At 37.8% G+C, this 20,607-nt stretch overlaps 1 pseudogene; it reads left to right on the plus strand.

Annotated features, from left to right (window-relative positions):
• The first annotated feature begins 14,146 nt into the window (after positions 1 to 14,146).
• LOC149183627 (benzaldehyde dehydrogenase, mitochondrial-like) lies at positions 14,147 to 16,874 on the plus strand (annotated as a pseudogene).
• Positions 16,875 to 20,607: the final 3,733 nt, after the last annotated feature.

Below are 20,607 nucleotides of genomic sequence, written 5' to 3' on the forward strand. Positions count from 1 at the left end.
CATTAAGCAAGAAAGCAAGTAACACATAATGATTTTTCCATCAAAACAGAGCTTTATGAAAAGAATTCTTCTTATAAACTATAAGGAAAACCATTGAAGAATTGATGAATGGAAAGATAAGATGAATATCTTTCATATAAATTTATAACAAAGAAAACAAAACATCACAAACTTACTGCACATGAATTCCTAGATAATAGCTGCAAATTGTGTCTTTTGATTTCCAGAAAATGTCCAAGTACAAGCTACAATAGTTCTCTCCTCTGAAATCCAACCCATTCTATCACTGAGAAACTGATATATAAATACCAAAACAACATATCCCCACTCTCAGGGGTTGAATCCATGACTCTAGGAACTATTCCATGAGGTGTTCTAACCAAACCTTAATGTCTAGAGAAGTTAAAAACAACTTCTACAATTAACTTTGACTCCAACCTCTCTCATAAATGAGGTCAAATTTACATCAAAATGGATTACAAAGAATAACCACCCATTATTTACATTTATGTTTACCCCTCACATTCATATACTTCACCCTTTTTACTTTTACCAAAGTCAAACTAGGAATTACAAAAAATTACACAATGGAAATTAAAAAAAAACCTCATAAATTTCCAACTACGCAGCCAGCTGTTGGATACCATTTTTGAGTGCCTTTCTGAAGTCCAAATCTAGATCTGAAGCTTGTTTTGGAAATCTAGGAGAGTTTAGATGTATATAGAGTATCTTTTCACTCAAAATGACCCATTTTTTGCTGATATATGGCCATTCTCCCAAGGTGTCTTCAGGTGCACAGCGAAATGGAAAAGGAGGGGCAAAAAGGTGATTTTTGGCCTCTTTTTTGAAAATTTCTCAAAACCTGAGCCCCAAACCAGGAAAGTGGGAAAATGGGTTTTGAGAGGGGGTCATAATCTTTCCAAAAATGTTGATTTTCCATCATCTGGAGCCCCGAGGAAGAAGCACAATGTGAGCTTGCGATGCTCCTAGATAGAAAATTGCTAAAAATTGCAAGTCTGCACCAAAACACAAAATTTTCTCCAAATACTCCAAAAATTTGTCCAAATATGCCTAATTAGGTATGTTATGCAATCATGGATGCATCAACAAGAAAATATAACTTACCGTTCTCCTCTTGGCTGATTAGGGTTTCCTTGAGTTTTTCCTTCAACTACTTGATTTTTACCTTGGCAACCTGATTCCTTGTGTAATAATGGATGGTCATTTTCTTTTGCAACTTGTTATCCCTGTTGGAATTTTCAAGGAGCTTCTCAAGGTGGCAATTGAATTTTTCAAGCCAGAATCCCTGTCCTCATTTATTTCCATGGAAATCCTATCTTCAAAGGTCAATTCTTCCATTGGTGACTTTTGTTCTCTTTCCTTTTGAAGATAATTCCTAAGACCCATTGTCCTTGGTTTATTCCATGCCACATGTCTTTCATGCTTCTCAGTGTCCTCATGGTCCACAACTTCTTTGCCTTTCATCTCTTGTTTCTTGGCTTTGAATTTCTCTTTCTCCATGACTAGTTGTTTTGCCTTAAGTTGACTGTTTTCTTGCTCAAGGAATGAAATGATGAATTTGTCCCTTTCAAAATTTTCCTTGAGCTCCATGATCCAAGAATGCTTCTCTTTGATCACTTTTTGCAGGTTTTTATGCTCATTATGTTCCCCCAAAACAACTAGGTCAAAGTCATGCTCAATGGGCTCCTCATCATGCAAAGAAGCCTCATGATGTGATGGTGATCCTTGTTCTATTGATGTAGTAGGTTTGGCCCCTTCCTCAATTTGAGGAGAAAACACAAGCCTTCTGCATCTCTGATATGTCTTGGTCACCTCAGGCCTAGGTGCCTTGGAAACCTCATCATGTTTGCTTGATGACCCCACCTTCATGGGATGTACTGACATGGTTTGGTGTTGGCTTGGTGAAGTGGTTATATGCATTTTCAAGGCTGCCTCAATGAAGGTGTCCCATGTCATGTTCTTCTCTGTCAACTGATGGAGTACTATAACCTTTATCAGGCTATGGTGAAAGAGGCTGGGATAATGCACTTTTCCTTTCAATTTCACCCTTTCAGACATTTTGTTTAGGTTCTTATACAAGTAGCTAGACAAATTTAGAGACTTGGAAACTGTAAAGTGCATGAGCAGTCTTATGTGGTATTGATATAGCCTAGAAAATATGCCCTCACATGTGAAGAACTTCATGAAAACCTTCATCAATGGTCATATATCTCCAACAAGTATCTGAATGGGAAAACATGTGAGTGAGCTCCTTTGTATTGTAATTTCAAGTAGGGTTTGTACTCTTCTAGGTCTAGGTTCATGCCTTTGAACCAATTTTCACCATAGTTTGGTATGCCTATAGCTTGAGAGATGACATCCACTGAAAACATGAAAGCATTCCTTGCAATGGTGATCTTGTCTTCCTTAAAGGTGAGGGAAAATATACTTATGAGATGCTCATGGTAACCTACTTCCTGCACTCTTTGACAAAACCCTAAACAATTGACATCTTTAAAGAATTTCATGACAAATGGGGAGGAGGTGACTTCATTTCCATTAGAAGTCTCAAACCTCAGTATCTTTCCCCCCTTGTTGTACTTCCTCTTCTTTGATGGTGATGAGTCAGGTTCCATACTTCAAATCCTAGGTGAAAGGCAAACAACAACAATGAAATTTGTTGCTATGAGGGAATGGGATGGTATGATGGACTTAGGAGTTGCCTAAATTTGTAAGGAAATTTAGGAGGGTAGGGGTGATGTTAGTGAGTAGGGGAAAAAGGAATTTTGGGAAATGAGTGGGGGGGGGTGGAAAAGGCCAAAACACAAGCCTATCCTAGAAAGAGATATGGTAGATTAGGGTTTAGAGGAAAATGATGGAAAATGAGGGAATAAGGGTTTGTGATCAATGGAAATGGTGTATTAGTTGCAAACAGAGGTGTAGGGACAAGGAATTTAGGGTTTAGGGCACCAACTCATCATTTGAGGATCAAAACCATGAAAATCATGTAAACCCTAGAAGAAGAAGTATTTGATCATTTTCTTGACATATGAGGCAAAGGAGGGCATGAAAATGATTAAAATTACTTTTTATAAAGCCTGGAGGATGAAATTAGTGACGCAGAGATTTGAAAAATGAAGTTTGGTGGTCAAAAAACAATTTTGGACAACTCTGCCCCATGCGCAGTGAAGGATTCATGTGCGTAGTGTGCTGTCCAGGTGCACAGTGAAGGCTCTTTGTGAGCAGCGAGAGCCAATTTTTGACAGTGAGCGCTATGGAATCACAATTTTTATCAAAGGAGGGGGAGATTGATGCTAGGATGGTATATGAGTGAAAATGAGTGTGAATGAGCTCCTCGATGTGCTTTTATAATTTGATTTTGTTGTTTAAGTTATTAATGAGGTAGGATGGCCCACCTCACCAATTCACTTTCTTTTTGAGTTTTGTAGCCTTAGGACCTGTTCTTGTAACTTTAGAACCTTAGGAACATTATTACATCCAAAAACATAAATTACATTTCAAATCAAGTGTTATTGAACAAATTTACCTATTGCTACTCCTCATTTCTTAGATTTATACATGAAATGACTGATTTTGTGACCTTAATCCTAATGACCTAATGGTGACACAAAACTGAATGGAGACCAAGATTATGTGACTGAAGTGATATTAATGATGTTTTCATGATGGTCGACTCAACTCAGTGATGAAAGTGACTGGCACATGAAATTCTTGAGGGAGTGGAAATAGCCCTTAACACACTAGCCAATGACCAAATTTTTATTTGAAGACTCACTGAAATGACAAAAATTGACTAGATACCCTAACAACACCTTGTAAGAGCATATTTGATCACTGGTGACAGGCTGAACTAACTGACACTAGCACCCTCACAGATAACCTTATTTTTTTTGCGACTTGGGAACTCAAAAAATCCATTAGAAAAACAATATTGTGCCCAACCCAAAGTCTCCCTTTCTCCAACTTGAGGTCAACCATGCCAAGTTGGAGGTCGACCAAGTCGAATTTCAAAAAGTTCTAGAACCCTGTCAGCGATTCTGGCCTAGCGAAATTGTGAAAAATGGGTCTCAAAGTGCCACCCGTAACTCTAAGACAGTAACTGTTGTGTAAACAATGAGAGAGGTTTTTGTTTTTTGGTATGTTATGAACAAAAACCTCCTCCCATTTTCAAAAATACTGTCCCATTTGTTCAGAATCCAAGCTTGAAGTTGGTCACACATAAACGCGACAAATCTTTGCAAAGGCGCAACAAATAGTTGACTTGAAATTTCGATGACTTGAATGAGGTTTTGAGTGTTGTTGAAGACCCGTGAAGAAACTTGGAGATGTCCACTACACCTTGGAGCCTTTAAAGCATGCAAAAACATCATTTTAACCTCTTCAAACTTGATTCCAAAACTGACCGTCTAGAAGCACAGTGAAAAGAGCAGCAAGGAAGACAAACTTATATCTATTTAACCATAACACCTGTGCAAAAACTAAAGGAGGTTATTTTGATTGGTTCCATGTTTAACTAAAACCTCCTTTTGTTTTCCAAAATTCATCTCCATGGATAGATTAACATATTTTACCTTTAAAAATATTTTATTTATATTTTATCAAAACACATTAACCACCATATCTACTGTCCATAATTGTTGAATTAGGATGCATAGAATCGAGATTGAAAACTCAATTACCCAAACAAAAAAAGATGAAGCTCTATTACAGAAACCCCACACCCATAATTTTACTAGTTGGTTAAAACAACAAGTAACGATATTATTTATATTATAAGTGTACTTAAAAATCAGTATATGGGAATATTGTCATGTAGGAAATTAAATATTTTTTCAGAGGTTAAATGTATGAATTCTAACTACATTTAAAAATATAAAACTATACAGGTGGAAGGAGATGGAAAGGTGTCTGATACACTTAAATGGCAAGCGTGTGGCCTGAGGAAATTTGTGAATAAGTACAAGGGATTCCTAATCAATGGTTATAGATTCCATACAAAAAGCATAAAGAATGAGAGAACCACCCAAAATAGTGGCGTGTGTGTGGAAGCTCAAACAATGATGAGGTCAAGTTCCAAAGATGCAAACCCTTTACTTCAAAACACAATGGTTTATGGAGTGGTAGAAGAAATAATTACATTGGACTATTTTTGTATGGAGTACATAATTTTCAAATGTAATTGGATTGATGTATACAATAAGAGAGGGATCAAAACTAATGATTTGGGTTTTATAATGGTGAATATGAAGAAATGCTTAAGTCAAAATCATTGGAAAGATGATCCATTCATTCTAGAATCACAAGCTAAACAAGTATTCTATGTACAAGATCCAGTTGAGATTGATTGGCATGTAGTGTTAACATGTCCTCCAAAAGGATTGAGAAACAATACATCATATGAACCCGAGTATGCAGATTTGTCATAGGTTGTAGACTTTCAAGAAATAAAATGTGTAAGTGAAGAACATATCGATGATGTCGATGTCAACATTGACGTGAAGGTGGATTATTTCCATTCATATTGTGAAGGAATATGGTTGAATATTAAGAAATAAAATAAATCGATTTTGTTATTTTGTTTTGGGAACTCCAAAATTGATATTTGATTATGAAGAGAGATTCCTTTGTTTCTTATCTACAAAATGTTTTAGACCCATTTAGTAGATCTATTTTTAGTCCCTATGTAGGTTTTAACCCCGTATAGAAATTACCTGCATACGAATTCTAAAACATAGAAAATAAACAATGCGAGATCATAACACATAAAACACATATACACAAAGATTTTCCCCTGGATCCCAAAACCGAGACTACCAACTTGAGTTTTCGTTATATTCCTTTCAATGTTACAATACATATTTATACATGCTGAAGCATCCAATACCATGGACTGAAAACCATCGCGTCCAATACCATGGACCGAAAACCATCGCATCCAAAAAACATGTGCAAAAATCACGCACAAAACCATAGGTGGGTCCGGACCCCATAAAGTGGGGTTACGGGTGCCCTTCAAACCCCTTATTAACTATGTGGAAAGACTATAACACAACCCAACATTCTCCCAATTGTTGTTTTATTTCCACAGGGAGCCATAGGAGAGCTTAGTCATTTTGCTAGCCCTGAAATGCCCATTTTCTCTCTACACCAAGAGAACTTCTCAAAGCTCACAGATTTTGTCAATGCATCTGCTGTATTCTTCAAAGTGTCCACCTTTACCAGCAACACCTTTTTGTCTTCTATCATATCCCTCACAAAGTGATACTAAACATCAATGTGCTTTGCCTTTGAATGATATGCAGGGTTCTTTGCCAAGAAAATTGCACTTTGGCTGTCACAGTCTATCCTTATAGCTTCCTGTACTAACCCCATACTTGAACATGATTTCTACAACCAAATTGCTTCCTTTCTTGCATGAGTGGCTGCCATGTATTTTGTCTCTGTAGTTGATAGTGCCACTACAGATTGTTTCTTACTCATCCAACTGACTGCACCTCCAAATAGGTTAAACACATACCCACTTGTAGATCTACTCTGATCCATATCTCCAGCACAGTTTGCATCAACAAAGCCATGAATATCCAACACTCTGTCCAATCCTGGTCTTCCTAGGTAGCACAGACCATAATCACTAGTGCCACGCAAATACCTGAAAACCTGCTTCACTGCTATCCAATGCTCCTTTCCTAGTTTTGACATAAACCTGCTCAATACTCCCACTGCATGTGCAATGTCTGTTTTAGTACAGACCATTGCATACATCAGGCTATCGACTGCACTTGCATATGGAACATGGGACATGTCCTCTTCCTCTTCTTGTGTCTTGGGACATTGTTCAGCAGATAACCTCACACCTACAGGAATAGGAACCTTCACCAATTTACTATCCTGCATATTAAACCTCTGCAGTATTGTCTCAACATACTTCCTCTGGTTTAACCAGAGCTTCCTCTTTTCCCGATCTCTTTTAATTTCCATGCCCAAAATATAGTTTGCAGCACCAAGATCTTTCATGTCGAATTTGGAGGACAATTGGGTCTTTAAATCCTAGATAATTTCTTTGTCATTTCCAACCAGCAACATATCATCCACATACAAGACCAGATAAATAACATGTTCACCAATTAATTTAAAATATGTACACAGTGATCTGCTTTGCTTGTGGTGAAGCCAGGTCCCTGTATAAATGTATCAAATTTTTGATACCACATCCTTGGTGACTATTTTAACCCATACAGAGACTTCTTTAACTTGCATACCAGTTCTTTCTTACCCTTCGCTGCAAAGCCTTCAGGGTGCTTCATGTAGATTTCCTCTTCCAGATCCCCGTGAAGAAATGTTGTCTTCACATCCATCTGTTCTACCTCAAAATCAAAAGCAACAACAACATACAAAAGTAATCTAATAGAAGTTACCTTGGCAACAGGAGAAAAAATATCACCAAAATCAATTCCCGACACCTGGGAATAACCTTTTGCTACCAACCAATTTCGGTGTTTCTCCACTTTTCATTCTGCATTTGTCTTCTTTTTGAACACCCATTTGCTGCCAATGGGTTTCCTTCCAGCTGACAACTCCACCAGATCCCAAGCCTCATTTTTTGTGCAAAGATGCCATTTAATCAACCATGGCCTCTTTCCAGAGTTTTGCATCATCTAAATCTACTGCTTCCTTCATAGTTCTGGGATCATTGTCAGTAATAGATAAAGCAAAATTTGAACAGAAAGCAGGTGGACTATACCTTTTAGGTTGCCTTCTTTCTCGAGCTGATCTTCTCACAACTGGAGTTTATGGCTCTTCATCTTTTGATTCCTCCTCTGCTGTAGAGTCTGATTCTTCCTCCTTTAGCTCAAACTCTATCTTCTCAGGTTCCTTTCGTTGGACTTCAGGTTTAATAACATCTTTCACCTCTCTGAACACCACATCTCGGCTATATACAACCTTCCGTGTGACTGGGTTCCAAATCTTATAACCCTTTAAACCATCCTTATACCCAATAAAGATGCACTTTCCAGATTTACTATCCAACTTGGTTTGTTTCTCCTTTGGAACATGTACATATGCATCACTTCCAGATACCCTCAGATGTGAAAGAGAGGGTTTCTTACCAGTCCATACCTCTTGTGGAGTCTTATCCTCCAATGCTGATGAAGGTGATCTGTTGACCAGGTAACATGCAGTATCCACCGCCACTTCCCAGAATTCCTGTCCTAACCTGGCACCAATGAGCATGCTTCTTGCCCTTTACATCAACGTCTTATTCATTCTTTCTGCAACTCCATTTTGCTGAGGTGTATATGGAGTAGTCTTCTGCCGTGCTATACCACACTTCTTACAGAATTCTTCAAATTTCTTACTGCAAAACTCTCCACTGTTATCTGTCCTCAGCACCTTTATATTCTTCTCTGTCTGGTTTTCCACCAGAGCCTTAAATTCTTTAAACCTATCAAAGACTTCAGATTTCTTCTTAAGGGAATATATCCATGTATTCCTTGAGAAGTCATCTATAAATGATACATAGTACACAAACTTACCCAGTGATGGAACCTTCACAGGTCCAAACACATCACTGTGCACAAGTTCTAATATCTGTTTTGCCCTCTTACTACCAGTGGGGAAACTCACCTGATTCTGCTTCTCATATACACAATTTCACAGAAATCAAAATCCAGAGAGCTATTACTCATACCTTTACCATGAAGTATCCGAAGGCCCTTTTTTCCAATATGTCCAAGCTTTTGATGCCACAACATGGTCTTCTCTACAGAGACCACTAGATTTTCTACTCCACTTTCAGGAACCACAGAACTATTGCAGCCATCAATAACAATGCTACCTTGCAGCTTGTATAGAGTTCCAATCCGAACTCCCCGCATCAATACCACGGCTCCCCGAACCATCTTGCAGGTATCCTTCTCGAACACTGTTTTTACACCTGCATCATCTAGCTTGCTAACAGAAATCAAATTTCTGGCTAATGCAAGAATATGTAGAACACCTGGAAGCATTCTAACCCTTCCACCTTACAACTTCAACTTTACTTTTCTGCGACAAACAATTCTAGCCTTCCTGTCATCTCCCAAGAAGACATCACCACCATCATATTTCTCATACTCGCAAAACCACTCTCTATGGGGATTGAAGTGAAAGGATGCACCTAAGTCAATCAACCATGCCTCATGATCTACATGTGTACTTGAATAAGGTAAGTACACATCCCCACCTTCATCTGAGGTGGTTTTCGCCTCTTCAGAAGGAGCCTCATCAGATCCCTTTCCTTTGACAGGAGCTTTAGATTTACAGTCCCTTTTGTAGTGCCCTTCCTTTCCACATTTCCAACAGACCATGTTTACAGGTTTTCCTGGAGATTTAGATCTTCCACTCGATGACTTATTTTTGTTTATGTTCCGGGTCCTGCCTCATACATACAAGGCATCACCATTTTGGCTCTCCATATTTTTCCGTCTCATTTCCTTCGTCAACAAGGATGAGACTATTTCATCAAAATGCAAGGCAGTTGCATTGCTACCTATTGTAATAACCAGACTATCCCACGAATCTGGTAGAGAACACAACAAATTGATGCACTTATCTTCATCTAAAATTTTAATATCAACAGATGCTAACTGACTTACCACAGTATTAAATGCATTCAGATGCTCTGTCACCGAGTCTCCATCTTTCATCCTTAGGTTATACAGCTTTTTCCGCAGGAACAGTTTATCCACCAGAGACTTAGATTGGTACAAAGTCCCTAACTTGTCCCACAAAGCCTTTGTCGTAGCTTCCCCTAATACATTCAGCAATATTGAATCTAAGACACACAATCATATTGTGCTCTTTGCCTTCCAATCCAACTTCTTCCATTCTTCATCGAAGACTTCTGTTGGTTTAGTACCTGGATCTATCACGATCCACTGGTCTTTATCCACCAACAAATCCTACATCTTGAGTTTCCACAACTCAAAACTCTGACCATTAAATTTCTCGATTTCTATCTTTCCACTGCTCGCCATCTTCTTTCACCACCAGAATCGATCTCGCAGATCTCCCACTGAAAAGGGTCTACCATAGGCCCGAGTGAAACCCCTCATCAACAAAGGCATCCCCTTGAAGCCAAAACAGCTCTGATACCAAATGTAGGTTTTAACCCCGTACAGAAATTACCTGCATATGAACTCTAAAACATAGAAAATAAACAATGCAAGATCATAAGACATAAAACACATATACAAAGATTTTCCCCTGGATCCCAAAACCGGGACTACCAGCTTTATTTTTCATTATATTCCTTTCAATGTTACAATACATATTTATACATGTCGAAGCATCCAATACCATGGACCGAAAACCATCGCTTCCAAAAAATATGTGCGAAAATCATGCACAAAACCATAGGTGGGTCAGACCCAACCTAACATAGGGTCCAAACCCAAAATTTTTTGGGGCACTGCCCTGGACCCCATAAAGTGGGGTTATAGGTGCCCTTCAAACCCCTTGTTAACTACGTGGAAAGAATATAACACAACCCAACACCCTACCTATGATAGAGACTATTTTTTTCAGCTTGCATCATTAATCTTGTCAAATTGAACACATAAAAAATTGATATGTGAGAATTTTCTCGAACTTTTATATTTTTATAGTTTTTAAGATTGAAGTGAGAATTTTCTATATTATTATTGGAACAAAGCCCTAAAATTTAGTCATTTAAGAGAATCGAGAAAAAATACAAATTTATTGGGCACATGCCATTTGTTTAGCCTTCTTCTGTGACTATTGGTTGCACACATTCAAACAAACAGAGGTAGGCCTTGGGAATGATGTGGGTCTCCTAAGGAGATCGCCTACCTCTTGATTACATAGGAAACATTTTCTCATAATCTACTTAATCTGTAAGTGGTAGGGCTTCAATTTTTTCCATTTATTGGAAAATCTCACCCAAAAAGTCAACCATTGAAGAATCAATCCTATGCTAAAACCCACCTACCTTTTCTTTTTTAAGATCTTCGTGAGCTTTCACCTATGAACCTTAAAGTCAGTGCCCTTTAGCACCATAAATGGTGGAATAAAAGGCATTGGAATAGGAGGTAAACTCCATTCCCCTTCACCTTTGTCAATATCTCTAGAGACACCTATAATATATACCCCTCCCTTGACTCAACATGATACTAGTTCCTTTATAAACCCTCCCTTTAAGGGCATCCTCATAGGAAGAGCTTGTGGTTGAAATATTATGATTAAAAAATGGGACACATCATCTCTTTATAGGGTTTCAAGGGAAGGGTATTGGAAAATAACCGTCTTATCCTCAATAACCCTTAACACCTTCTCAATGCATAAGTGAAACAACATAGTGATAACTGGACCAAAGATAGTTCTCAACATTCAAGGCCAAACTCAAATAGAAAGAATCACACCACGGATTAAGAATTGGCATTTGGTTTTGGTAAAACCAAGGACCTCCTTTCAAGATCATGACCTTGCTTTTAGCATTCTCAAAAGGAAGGTTTAAAACCCACATTAAAAAGGGGAGATTTGCACCTTAGCCTTTGCAACCTTTGCCCAAGACAAACTTATCTAATTGACTATTCTAGATATGTTAGGTCTTGGAATTCTAGAGTACCCAATCAATGCCTTTGAGAGGCCAACTCCCAAGCTCCAACTAGAATTTAGTCCTATTGGAGAGGCAACTTGAATAATCCTACTAAAAGGAGACATTTTTCCTTTCTTTTGATTAATTTACAACAAACTTCAATGCCTATTGTTTCTTATCTTCCTCTTCCATTCCCAAACAAAAAAAATCATTAATCTTATATCATAAACACTCTATATATATAAGCATTGGAATCTTTTTCCTCAGCTCATGGGGTACCTTTAAACCTCAACCCATGCAAGTGGACCTAAGTCCCTGGTACAACCCATCACACTCTAAGATGGTTCTAGTTGTCTCCTCAAGACTAGGGCATAAGAAACCTTACAATGCAAAATGCTCAAGACATCTCAAACTTATGGGATTTTTGCCTTCATGGAACACATTCTAGCTAGTGCTCATCAAACATAATGCACTAACACAACTAACACACACCAAAAGCCCAAGTGCTTAGACTACACCTTCATAAAATGCACCTTCAACTTTGGTTGTCCAAAAACAGTAATATCCTAACCCAATATGGCGTATTTTTTTAAATTTGTTTAATTCATTCCTTATCAAATCCTTGCACCTCCTTAAAACTCCATGATAAATCTACTTGAATGGTCACCTTCCAAGTTCCAACACTTCCTTTTGCAACACGAAAAAAAACACCTATATATGTTGCAACAACCTTGCCAACTTCTTTAGTGGGTTGCACATATATTTCACATTTCTTCTTCACCTTGTAAAGTGATAGTGCAAGGAGAGAGTATCAACTTCAATCAAGGAATGTTCACTTAGTACCACTACCAAGTTGCCTTCCCACAACTTGTCAAATGTATTAAGTTAACTTCACAACTTCTCATGGTGCATAACGTGCTTGTCTACACCTCTAAGTGAGACCACAACCCCCAACCCCTCTAACTATTCCACCTTTTCAACCCTTGTTAGTCTTTTTGGACGTGCACCCATGCCTCAAGTAGAACATAACACTAACACCCCAAACCTGCATGCTCGTTCCATCTTTTATTGCCTTGTTGAAACCACATTATCACACTGCTTAAAATGAAATGTTTACATCTTAAGGCAAAAATATATTTTTCTTATGACAACCTAAACTATGCGAGTGATGTGGAGAGGACTCCATTTCCTCAAGATAAAAACATCAGGTCTTACAAACCCATTCACACAACAATTTGAATATATTTAACCTAAAGAAGGGTACATACCCTACTCCTTCCAAATTTGTCATATAACTTTTAAGAAACTAATACACGTTTTTAATTATTAAATCTTTACTATACACTCTCTTTTGTTTACACCCACCTAATATGCAACAATATTTAAATATTTTCAATACAAAAAACTTGTTTCCTCCTAATAACATTCAAATTCCAATAATATAACATATGTACCTCCATAAATTTTAATAAACAAATAACACTCAAATTTTCCAAAAATACAATACATCTGTCTCCATAAACTTTAACAACAAAATGGTTACATAAAAACGATAATCTTAAAATTAAATTATTGTTAGGATGATCTTTCAAACCCAACCAAAAACACTCATGAGGGAAATAGTTTATCAAATGAAACTAAAATACTTAGTATGAAAGTGAAAATGGACTCTAATTTATCAAGTGAAAATGGACTCTAGTTTATCAAATGAAACTAAAAACTTAGCGCGAAAGTGAAAATAGGCGCTACTTTATCAAATGAAACTAAAAGCTTAAAACTTAGGGAAAAAGTGAAAATGGGAGCTACTTTATCAAATGAAACTAAAAACTTAGCGCTAGTTTATCAAATGAAACTAAAAACCTCCCCTTCATTATGCTCTTACCTGAGTTTGAGTTATGGAGGAAAATTTTGGTATATTTAAAAAAAATTAAGAGTTAATTTTGCTTTACGAAACCCCTCCCAACCCCAATCTTCTTTTAATGTTCTAGAGTAGGGAGTGTCTATTCACTTTTGAACAAGTAGAAGTGAAAACTAGATTGAAGAGATCAAACGCTAGAGCGAAAACTAAATTGAAGAGATTTACGAATGAGGGTTTTACCAGTAGCAAACCCAGTATTGAACCCCATCCGATCTTCAGTTCGTTGATGGTGCCAAGGTATGTTTCATATTTAACTTTATTGCATTTCCCTCATTTTCATTTCCCCCATTTTCAGTGTTCGACGCAGAGAGGAGTACACACATCTTAGGTCTCTAGTTTGACATCCACTATTTTTTGGCATCCACACTTGTATGTTTAGGCTTTAATCTCTGTGCTGCATTTTTTTAACTGTTTGCGGGCATGTCATTGGCATTTGATGAGTTTGAGAGGCCATTTATCATATTTAAGGAGCAAGTGCAGAAAATCCGAATGAGAGACTTAGATGCTTAGAAGGCCAACATTGCAGTGGTCAGGGCCATCGCAAGAATCCTCTGCACCTCACTCGGCTCCATACTCCAGACCCCCTATCTTCACTTCTAGCTCAAGTAGTCATGTTGGTTAGTACAAGGTCACCCGCGGTTGGATTGGCAGCTTCATCAGAAGAAGCATCAATAAATAATACTCGGATTCCAAGTTTAGGAACAACTGCAAGTGCTTTGGAAGAACCTATAGCACCACCTATCCAAGTAAAGTATACACACCTTATCGATGGAAAATTTGTTAATTTGGCTTCTGGAAAAACATTTCCAAGATTGGATCCCAGAACAGGGGATTTGATTGTCAATGTGGCTGAAGGTGATGCAGAAGATGTGGATAGGGTTGTAAGGGCTGCACGAAAAGCCTTTGACGAGGGCTCATGGCCGAAAATGACTGCTTATGAGAGATCGTGTATTATGCTCCGGTTCGTTGACTTGCTTGAAAAGCATAATGATGAGATTGCAGCCTTGGAAACATGGGACAATGGGAAGCCTTATGAGCAAGCAGCCTTGGTTGAAGTGCCAATGGCAGTGCAGCTATTTCATTACTATGCAGGGTGGGCAGATAAAATACAGTTCTAGTTGATGGACCTTATTAGTCAAACAGTACATGAACCTATTCGAGTTGAAGGTCAAATCATCCCTTGGAATTTTCCACTACTTATGTTTGCTTGGAATTTTCCATTAACAACTCTTTATGCAGAAAAACTTTTCCACGAGGCTGGACTGCCTCCAGGAGTTCTGAATATCATTTCAGGATATGGTCCAACTGCGGGAGGTGCAGTTGCAAGGCACATGGATATTGATAAGGTTGATTTTATAGGTTCAACTGCTACTGGTCAAGTAGTGCTAGAGTTAGCTTCCAAGAGCAACCTTAAGCCAGTGACATTGGAACTTGGAGGAAAGTCCCCCTTTATTGTATGCGAAGATGCTGATGTCGATCAAGCGGTGGAGCCCGCTCACTTTGCATTATTTTTCAATCAGGTAAGGAGTTGAATCTCTCAAGTATTTAATCTGCATGGCACTCATTATTGTAAAATGTTAATCAAGCCGCTGCTCTTTCTACAGGGTCAATGCTGTTGTTCCAGGTCATCGACCTTTGTGAGAGTATCCATGATGAGTTTGTAGAAAAAGCAAAAGCTTGGTGTTTAAGTCAGGTTGTCGGTGATCCGTTTAGAAAAGGTGTTGAGCAAGGTCCTCAGGTATGTTGTTTTTTGGTCATTACTTAAGCATTGAATACCTATATTAATGCAAAAGTAAAGAAAACAGAGAAAAGTTGCTTGTCTGCATGTAACTAATAGGCAACTGAAAGTGTGATAATCAAAAGCCTGATGCATAAATGGGTCCTTTTGAATAAGAAAGTCAGCTTCTTATTTGTGCTTTGAGGGGTATCATGGTTCACTGCAAAAAGAGAAATATAGGTCACTACACTTGAGAAGGGAACTTGTTGTCTGAGAATGTTCTAGGAAAAGTTATCTTGTGAAGAAAATGCTGAGCACTTTGATGTATAATTGTTGGCGGTCCCTATCACACAAGTTTCTTGGTCTATTTATAAGTTGACTGTTGTAGGACCGACAAAAAAACTCTTAAATTGAGACCTTAGCTGGTCCTTTGTCCTTGAATTTGCATTGCACTTGCACCATGTTAATGCCCATCAGAACAATTTTGTCATTCTTTACTACGTTCTTCAGTTGGTAATTGACAAAGCTCGATTTGTGAAGTCCTCCTTCCATAAATGACAAAAGCATGACTACTTTACTACTAGCATGTTGGGAAGTATTGAGCTATTCAAAGGATGTTTTGCTTGTAGAAAGTATTCTTTTTTAAATCTGAAGTGTCATCATGTTCTCGGTGGCCTTATTTTGATATTGTTGAGAATTTCTTTTGAAATGCCGCTGATTGACCAGGATCAGTTTAACAAGGTTATAAGTTATATCAAGGCTGGGAGGGAGAGTGGTGCAAAACTTGTAACGGGGGGCGACCAAATTGGTACCAAGGTCTTCTATATTATGCCTACCATTTTATTAGAAGTTAAGGTATGGGAATAACATTTTGGGGATAATTGCAATTCTGCAAATCTTTCCCTAATTAGTTATGAAAATGCTTACTTCTTACTGGTTTGGTTCTTCTTTTCCACTCTAAACTGGATTTTAACTCTCAAAGATGAATGAAATCCACACATATTCGAGATGACATTATTATGGATTTGTTTGCTACTACCTTTAACTGGTGGAACTAGACACAAGTAATAGGAGTGAGGGTATTGTCAGTTCAAGCACAAATTTTCCTTTACTCCTTAACATGAATGGGGTTTCAGTACTTATCTTACCTCTGTTTATGTGACAAAAACAGGATGACATGGCCATAGCTACTGACGAAATATTTGGTCCAGTACAATCAATTATAAAATTCAATTAAGTATAGATGATGGCTGAATTGATTCTGAAGATATTGATTTCACAATGTCTGTTTGAATTTTGATTTAAGAACTGTATTTTTGGCGGATACTATTTGCTGCTATCTTGAACAGAACTATATACAAAGTAATAAAGTGGTCGAATGCTACTCGTTATGGGTTGGTAGCAAGAGTGTTTACAAAGAATATAGAGACCGCGAACACTCTTACTCGAGCATTATGTGTCAGAACAGTTTGGGTTAATTTCTTTGACATTTTTGATGTTGGTATACCTTTTGGTAGCATAAAATGAGTGGCACTGGAAGAGAGAAGGGTATCTACAATCTCAATAACTACTTACAGATTAAAGCTGTTGTCTCTCCTTTAAAGAATCCACCATGTTTGTAGGTTGTTAGTTCCTACAAATGGTTCTATTGTGTGGGCGAACATATTCAGTTCCTGATGGTCTTGTCAAGTCAGTCTAATTTGAATTTAGATTTCTCTGTCAATAATAATGTATATGACCTTCAGATAGGTGTGATGCTCTTGTTTTCCTGTGAACCTGCACAGTCATGTCTCTGTAAGATTCTGAAGATTCAAAATTTGGAACTCAATTATCATGGCCATATCAAATGCGAAATGAAGGGTGTCATAGTTTCTGTCGTGTTTTATGGTTCTTGTTTTTCTGTGAAGGTGCATAGTCATGTCTATGAAAGACTCTAGATTCAGAATTTGGAACTCAATTATCATGTTCATATCAAAAAATAAAATTGATGTTGGTTTGGAGAAACACAACAAAAATAAAACTCTTCTGGCATCAGACAAACATCACAGGAAGTGGAGAAATAGCAGCATTACTCGATCATATTCTGTACTCAATCATAGATAGTAGAAGAGATAAATTGACAGCAGAAAAGAAAAAATAACTAGAGAATAGAAATCACTTCATATTACACAATAGGCCTAGGCCTTGACTTGCCTTGCTCAAGCTGAGAAAATACAAATTTATAGAGGCTAATGTTCAGGCCGAGAAAATACAAATTTATAGAGGCTGATGGATGATCTAGAATCATGCATGTGATTCAGATGAAGATCTAGAAACAAATGGCAGTGTGGTAGGTTTGGCGCGACTGTGGCGGTGACGGTTGGGATGGAAGAGTGTCGGGGAATCGGTGCTGACATTAGCACAATGTGAGTTAGTTTGGCTTCACACTTAACAGTAGTGTCTGTTCACTTTTCAACAAGCGGGAGGGAAAACTAGATTGAAGAGATCACAGGCCGGAGTGAAAACTAGAATGAAGAGATTTACAAATGAGGGTTTTACCAGTAGCAAACCCAGTATCGAACCCCATTCGATCTTTAGTCCGTTGATGGTTCCAAGGTATGTTTCATATTTAACTTCACTGCATTTCCCTCATTTTCATTTCCCCATTTTCAGTCTTCGATGCAGAGAGGAGTACACACATCTTAGGTCTTAGGTTCAACATCCACTGTTTTTCTGCATCCACACTTGTATGTTTAGGCTTTAATCTCTGTGCTTCATTTTGTCACTATTTGCAGGCATGGTGTTGGCATTTGATGAGTTTGAGAGGCCATTTATCATATTGAAGGAGTAAGTGCAGAAAATCTGAATGAGAGACTTAGATGCTCAGAAGGCCAACATTGCAGCTGTTAGGGTCATCGTGAGAATCCTTTGCACCTCACTCGGCCCCATGCTCCAGAGCCCCAATGGTGATGTCACCCTTAGTAAGCTCCTGTTCCATTTAATCGTTGTCTATTTTTGGATTGGTGAAACCCATTAAGTTATGAAAATAAGTAGGTTGTACTTAAAAAACCTATGAATTATAAGTAGAAATTACATAAAAAAAAATTCTTTAGATATTTTGCAAGGAGTCGAATAACCAAATACTCTATGATCTTTTATATACTAAATTAAATCTTGCACATTGAGACAATATAGCCAAACTCAGTAATAAAAAATTACATGGCTTTCTGACAAGGCAAAGTGGAGAGCACCTCCATGCCTTGAACATGATTCTTAGTAGTATGACATCAACTGCAATTGAGAACTCACATGGTAAAAAAACATATTTGACCACTCTCATCATAGTATCCTATGCATGTACACCCAACTTTCATTTACATTTCAAAATAGTCCTCCATAACCACAACAAGAAATCCACTTCTGGAATCCACTTTTTGGAAATGTTTTTATAATTGGCCTTGTTGATTAAGGAGAAAGCCAGGAGGAAGACATCTGCACCTCTATAACTCAGGGACCTGATCCTGTTGTAATCCTCTTGTCCCTTCGTGTCCCAGAGGCCAAGATTCGTTGTACTTCCATCCACCACTACATTTGCACTGAAGTTATCAAACATTATTGGTACATAGTCCATTCGAAATGTGTTGCTTGTGTAGGAAATAAGCATGCAAGTTTTTCCCACAACACCATCCCCCACAGTCACACACTTAATAAATCTAGCAATACTCATGGTTGCTCTGACTCTTAGGAAAAACTAACGATATTTTTTGGAACATTTCCTATCCAGTAGTTGTATTCACAAAGGCTTCTTAGCTCAGCTAATAGCACATAACAGACAGCCAAAAGTTCTAAAGCACCCAGAGCGATTACAAACTAGAAAGAAAATTGTTTCTCAATTCAATATTTAAAAGGCTATCCCAGAGAGATTAACAACCATTAAAAAATGGAGCACATTTTGAAAAGAAACAAACAAACATCTCAATCTAGAACATCATAGTTAGGATCTGTACTCACAAAAACCAAATACTAATCTGCTCACTCTTCTCACACACTGCGAGGCCCACCGACTTCCTACAAAAAAAATAAAAAATAAAAAATAAAAAAAATAAAAATATCAATTTTGATAGTTAAAGGCCATTATATGATATTTTCATAGTCCATGATGTTATTTCCAAGTTCTTATATGGGAGGTTGTCTGCTGGATGAGGAACAAATTGTTATCATTACTAAAAGCCTTGTGTTAAGCACCTCCGAGCAACCTTCCAGAGGAGCAACCCAATGTCCCGAGGGGGGATGGGGACTACTTCTCTTGCGGGGCCTGGATCTAGGAAAGTGAAGACATAAACTATGCATGCTTCGGTTGCCTCGGTAGGATGGATACTCCTGTGCTTAGGTTTAATTGAGGTTAGGAATATAAAGTGTCAAGGGAAGAGTGAACATGAATGAGCACAAGATGTTTCTAAAAGGAGGGAAGGGAAGCTAAAACTTGAGGCTCACAAAATGCTGAAATAGAGCCAAACTTAACTCAAAATCTACAACTGGATCTAGAAAATGGAATCCAACACTGTTAGAACATGTAGGAAGCTACTTGAAGGGTGGCTCCTTCCTGACGGCTCAAAACAAATTGTGGGAAAAATCCATACATGTCTAGTGGTCTTCGAAAAGTATAGTCTTAGCAACCCAATGGAAATTCACTTTCATGTATAACTTGCTCCCATGAAATCCCAAAATTATCTCAAAACTTGTAGCTTTTCTTCTTTTTCTGTAATTCCTCAGTCACTTTTCCTTTCATGAAATAATACCAATGTTCTCAAACCATAAATAGATGTATCAAGTCCTCCTCTATAAGGCATATTTGACGGCCACCAGCTCCATCCTCCCTAAATGGTGATGCGAGCATTTCTCACTTCCATTAATGGAGTGCTAAGATACGATATTCCACAATATATTTAACTGTAAATAGGGAAACCATCACAGGACACATTTGTACAATTTGATGTGATCTATCAATAGGTTGGTTTTTAGTTGTTGGATTCCATCAAAGATCAAGTAGAAGAACATAACATGCAGCAACCATGTTGAGACCAAGACTCGCAACTTTCAGCGACATTTCCATAACAGTTACCTTAGGGATTGTCATGAAATCATTCACAGCTTTATCCCGTGTTATTATAGACATAGTTCCAACTTCCATCCAACCTTTTATGTTGTATGCATGATTTTTTTATAGGAATCTGAAGCAAATATGGCATACTTGTCCACTAAGAGAAAACGATGGCTTTCTCCGATGTCTCTATAATCTTCTACTTATAGTCCACGCTAAAAAATGGGTCATAAAACAACCAGTAAATAAAGTGACCCAAACATAGGAGGAGGATG

Source organism: Pinus tabuliformis, chromosome 3_2 (genome assembly GCF_031772625.1).
Source record: "Pinus tabuliformis cultivar Carrire ecotype Pingquan chromosome 3_2, CPIR1, whole genome shotgun sequence".
NCBI lineage: Eukaryota > Viridiplantae > Streptophyta > Pinopsida > Pinales > Pinaceae > Pinus > Pinus tabuliformis.